The sequence below is a fragment of the Plectropomus leopardus genome, chromosome 2 (assembly GCF_008729295.1).
Source record: "Plectropomus leopardus isolate mb chromosome 2, YSFRI_Pleo_2.0, whole genome shotgun sequence".
NCBI classification, from domain to species: domain Eukaryota; kingdom Metazoa; phylum Chordata; class Actinopteri; order Perciformes; family Serranidae; genus Plectropomus; species Plectropomus leopardus.
In genome coordinates this window covers 21337815-21343922 of record NC_056464.1, presented here as the reverse complement: position 1 = coordinate 21343922, position 6108 = coordinate 21337815, and positions in this window count along the sequence as shown.

Below are 6108 nucleotides of genomic sequence, written 5' to 3'. Positions count from 1 at the left end.
TATGGCATACTGAAAAAACAGATCAAAAATACTCACATTAACACACTAAATTATATGGAAAATGTCATTGTATAGTCCGTAAAAAAAAAAGAAGCCAAACAAAAACATCATCGTACGTAGTTTGTAAAAAATGACAAAAAAGTCATAATAAATTATATACATAAATATATATACATTTTGGTTTTTTTTTTATAATAAGCGGTCGCTGGCATCAAANATATATATTTTGGTCTTTTTTTTATAATCAGTGGCCGGTGACATAAAAGAGTGATGTCTGAGATGTTGTGGAGTAGAAGGAAATTGAATTATTCGATTAAATTTTACCTCAAAATGTAGAAAGTACACTGTTTTTATTGTAGCGTACTTATAAATTTGTATTCTCTGATTCAGCCAGTATGTGCTCTTGAGCCTCAGGTCTTTAACACAACTTATACTCTGCATTTTTTGGGGGGGAAGCTGCCCTTGTGATGCTCGTAAACCTAATATTACAAATAGACATGGAAGAATTTTTAAAAGTTAATACTGGCGATACTGATACCATCAGCTTGTTGGCTTTTTACTTTCCTTTAGAGATTTCTAAAGAAAGATGTTAGACATAATATCAGTCAAATTGTCAATGTTTTTGTCTCATTTCTGCTGATCATTCTGCATTTAAGTTTTTTAAATAGATGATTTCCATTGCATTTACACATAATTTATGGTGTCAATATAAACTTCTAGCAACATAGAAATTGTTGAGGGGTAAAACATGTTTTTTCATGTGTCAGATGATTGACACATCATTTCATCGTAATGGATGATCTTGCAACATAGGGCTCTGATATTTTTATGCACACTAACTGTATGCAGCCAGACCCAGGATCATTTAAAGGAGACCGGCAACCTGAGCCATTAGTGGAGAAAAAAAAGAAAAAAACAAAACACCACTATTATCCAGCTTCTCCTCAGGGTATGCCGTGCTCCTGTCACTGTAATGAGATGAAAACAAACAGTAACTGTAGCCCAGTGTGTGTGTGTGTGTGCGCAGGCATGCTATATTCTAGAGTGTATCCGCAGTGCTCTCTTGTCTGGTATCAATGGCAGTCACTTAGAGAGTGAGTCAGTGTGTTTACTGTTTTCACAGATGGAGCGCTGACACTGTCTGGATAACTGAGATAAATGACTCGCACTCCGGCTCAGCAGATGGGAAAAACAACAGCCAGTGATATATATACACATACACACACACACACACACACACACACACACACACACACATATATATTGTATCTTCGAAATAAAGCACTTAATCGACTAATATATTTTGCTTCTAATCACAGCAGAGCAGAAAAACACAGCGAAGAGTAGCTGCTCATTAATGGGGAAACGTCAGCTGTCGATTATTGGCTCAGTGTGGCTCAGCTGATTCAAGCCAATATAAGGAGAGCTCATATGTAATCAATTAACATCTGGGCTACTTTCAGGGGCTTTGACATAAAGCAAATGAGGGAGAAGGTGAACACTGTGCCCATGAGGCTTCCATATGTACTACAGTGTGGAGCTATAAGTGAGAATTCGTAAAAAAATGTGTTGCTGGCTGCCATCCATCAAGCCGTCTTCAAATGACGACCAAAGGTTAATGTTGTTTAGTGGAGGCCACCACAGCAGGTGGGTCACAATCTGCTGCTGGTCTGCAGCTCAGTGTGTCCTGCAGCACCTCGACCACTGAGTGTCCTTGGTACGCCTGACAAATACTGCCCCCATGTGGACAAAAACACTTCAGCTGCTCTGAAGAAAACAGGGCTTGACTGTCACACCCAGAAGCACCTGAACCAGAACCTGAACCACCAGGCAGCAATGGATTAATTTCATCTTCATGTCATTTATAAGGACAACATGCATTAATCAACATTTCTATAAATGTGTCCGTGTTAGCCAGCTGGCAAATTTTCAACTGTAGTCCTTTGACAAGATGTTTTGAAACCTATAAAATTACAAAATTTGGAATAGCAACAACAGGACACCATGAATACAGCAATTGCAATAACAGGAATCCTCAAGGCAAAACACAAGCCATGCAAAGCAACAAGAAATAGTACAACATCAGCACTAAACATTAACACAACAACAAACAGCATTTCAGCACAAAAAGCGATGCAGGCAGCATGAAGAAAAGACACAGAGTTAAGCCTTAGATGCAAACGTGCGGAGCAGCAATAGCAACAAGAAACAACAACAGACAGTAAACAGAGATAAAATACAAGTGTCATTAGGCAAATGTTAAAATGTTAAATGATGCAGTTACGAGTTAACAATATGTTCATATGCACTAATACACAGGCCATGCAACACAGAGTTAGGCAGGTTGTTAATAAAAAAGATATTTCATACATACCCATGCAAAGCTGGCTGCTTGGCAACAGGCAGAAGACATAAGGCAAGTTAGCAGCAGGGCAGCCTGAAATAACAACAGTAGTGTTTTAGTGAACAATGTACAATATTGATTCAGGACATTTACTCTCAAATCTGCTGAAATACAAGTGAAACTGATCACCCTGATAGACTATGTGAAGCTTGAGAAAAAGGGACCAAACACTAAGCAGGTGGTATTTAAAATATACAATATGTCTACTATCATGTCCAGATTTGAGAGAAGTGCATGTATTATACAGTGACATTTACAACCTACAGACATCTAAAACTAAGCAAAGACCCCAATTGCTAGCAACTTAACCCCAACTACTATACTTTATATTCTCTAAACATTTATTTCCTGTAGAGATGGCACCATATCAGAGTTTCACTACACAAATTTTCTTCTGAAAAATGTTTAAACAAACTATTTTCAATATGAAATGAACAACAGATTCAGCAACTGCATGGCTTATTTCTAGCCTCATACATTTTCAGAAAAAAACATTTTGGTGAACTTATTTACAAGAGAAAAGATTCCATGACCTGCCATGTTGGTCCTGTTTGAAATTTGGAAGCAGATAGCACACATTTTTGTCTTGAAATTCTCGTTACACTGTCTAAATGTACCGCAGATTTGGCAACGATGACCCTCACATCACATGCTCACTTCCCTAAACACTGGGTCTGTGGTGCTCATCACTTAACGGAGAAGTCACTGATTCACACCCAAACAACACAATACTTATATACAGGTCAAAGGACAGCACACACACCAACACACACTCTTATCAAAACACATTTGAAATATAATTTATTGCACATTTAAAGATCAACATAAAGTGGCACAATACCCATTTCAATCCTGTTACATCAGAAACAAAAAAGAAGTCCTTACAAAATGCTCACACCTTCAGTTTATGATTTTTGACTTTAGAACAAAATGGCCACAAAATTGCAGGAATGCCAGACCGAAACTGCATAGATTTCTAAAAAAAAATAAATAAATTTAAAAAAAAAAAACAAACTTAAAAAAAAAAACGAGAGACACTTCTTTAATATGGCACAAAATATCCAATCAGACCTTGGTGTTACTCATACTTGTCATGAGCCCATCAACTTCCACATTGACCCAGTGACTTACAGGCGGCTCACTGCGTCAGAACAAACAGGGGATTTCCGATTCTTAAAGAGAAAAGCACTGATAACATGTTCTCGGAAATATATATATTTATATGTCAAGCCTGATTTTAAATTGTCTTTAGCAGATATGATAAGTCCAATATTAAAAACATTCCTTAAACTCCATTAACAGTAGCCTCTTATTATTAAATTATTTTGGGAGCGGGCGCGCGTCACTGTAAAAACCTCAACATGGAGTGCAATTAAAGAAAAACTATACAAAAACAAATTACATGATAGTCACAGTCATTTGTTTAAGATACTATTTACATCTTTGAGCTCATTTTTCATCTCAACCCAAACTCTATTTTCATTATGGTGTTTTCCACATTATTAATTAAATTAGCCGTCAAGATTCATCCGTCATTATTTCATGGTTTTAGAGGGAATCTGTTATTGCTGCATATTTTGAGAACTGGTTTCATAGTACTTGTTGGCAACAATCTTCTTATCTACTGTTGCTGCGTCGACTACATCATAAACTCAACCACTGTGAAATGTGTGACACCCAAACATAATTACCTGCCATTTGAAAAGTGGCTTACATGATACAAAACTGACCCTAAAGAGCTACAGTATGTACAGTATGACAGTAAGAGCTGGCTGCAGTAGGTAAGATATAATAAAATAATTATAGGTTGATGGCACAAACGTTCAGAAGTCACAATCCCCTTGCCTCACCTGAACCTTGAGAAAAGTAAACATACACATATTGATGTACAGTACAGCATAAATACAAACCCAGCCAATGTTCAAGAGAAGAACAGCACAAAAGCATGCTAACTGGTTTAAAAATCAACTCCTATAGTAAGTCATAAACACAGTTTTATAAGGGTTACCTGATTAAAAGTTTTACAGTTTCATTAGGGCCGCCTGGTTGCATATTTCTTTGGACACAACAGTTGAGAAGTGAATGAATCCTTAAAGATATACTAGGCAGGATTTTCCTAAAAAACATTCACTCAGAGAAGTAATCCCTCTCAGTCATCACTTATGACCCACCAAATGTGTGTGGGTGTATTTATCTGCAGGACCTCTGCCCTCCGACTCAGTTTTCTTATTTTCTGTGTTCAGGACGTTTTTGGACGTGTATCTCATGGATGTATGCAGACAACTGAAAACTGCGTTGGATCCGTTTAATCCTATGAAAGTTGCCAAGTTGCACAACAAGCCAAAAAAGCTTCATTTCCGCAGTATAAAATTACCTGATCTTCTGCATTTATAGAGCCTGTACATGGGCGGATATGAGATAATGGGCCCCTGGGTGCAAATATGCAAAGGGCCCCACCACTTCTCCTACATAGGAGCAAGACGCAAGATTTTGTGGTGGGTTTGTGTCTCTTTGTAGTTGTTTTGTGTCTCCCTGCGGTTGATTTATGTCTCCAAGGAATTTCGTTTCTTCTTTTATCATTCTGTGTCTCTTAGTGGTCATTTGGAGTCTCCTCCTGGACGGTATATGACTCTGACATTTGAAATTTTGCAAGTGAAGGCCGGAAGTAACTCATCCATGAGCCATAGATGTCCACAGGTCCACAAAACACTTTGGATGCCCAAGCGGCTAACTTCTTCCAGCTGAGTGTCTAACTTCCACTGGCCAAGCCCCGGCCAACTTCCAGTTTAGCACACTGTTATCCACGACTGAAGATAAAATTAATTCATCTTGCGGCTCTTCTAGACTTTCGAAATGTTACTGGACCAAATGGATCAAATCCTGAAAGTGAAATGAGTCGTTTGTGGGGGTTGTGACAATCAAATATATCCACTGCTTTACAGATGCTTTTTCACAATGTAAGTCAATGAGGAAAAAGTGTTTTTGGGCCCAGTGACGGACACAGATGTTGAAATTCCATATTTGCCAACTACGTAAAATTTGCTTCAAAGCCCGGCGACGTTCCTGGAAGCTTGATGTACCGCCACAGGGCTCAGGTGAGGTCAGAGCTTTACAAAAAGGTAGCTACCAGGTGCCAGACCATAAGCAGCAGACATCCAAGTGACACAGTGCCGAAAAAACGCAAATATAGTGCGGCGATATCCCAAACAAGAGTAAATCTGTGATCATTGGTGAGTGTCTCTACACTGTAACTGACAATCCTGCACAGTATACCTTTACCAGGTTTATCCATCCAGTTCACTCACTGACATGGCATTTACTGGGGAAATGGTGCAGAGTTTAATTTAATTTTGAGAAATAACCACCCCACCCCAACCCCCACCCCCACCCGGGTAAGCCCCTTGATAATAAAACATTATATACATGGACAGCAGTAAAGAAATGTGACTTGTTTGGCACACGACAATGTAGGATTTTACACTCCGGGTTTTCCCAATCTTGAGCCCAGTTGAATATTAAACAGTAATATTATTGGCTTGGTAGCCTCTTTGTAGGTCACATTAATGTTTGATGAAAGTTCCCCCATTTGTGCCTCTGAGGAAATGCTAACTATTAAAACCGCTCTTTAGTGCCACCATAACAGTGCTGATTACTTTCAAATCTAACTTTCCAGTTAAATCATTCAAATCAACAAGCATTCAAAC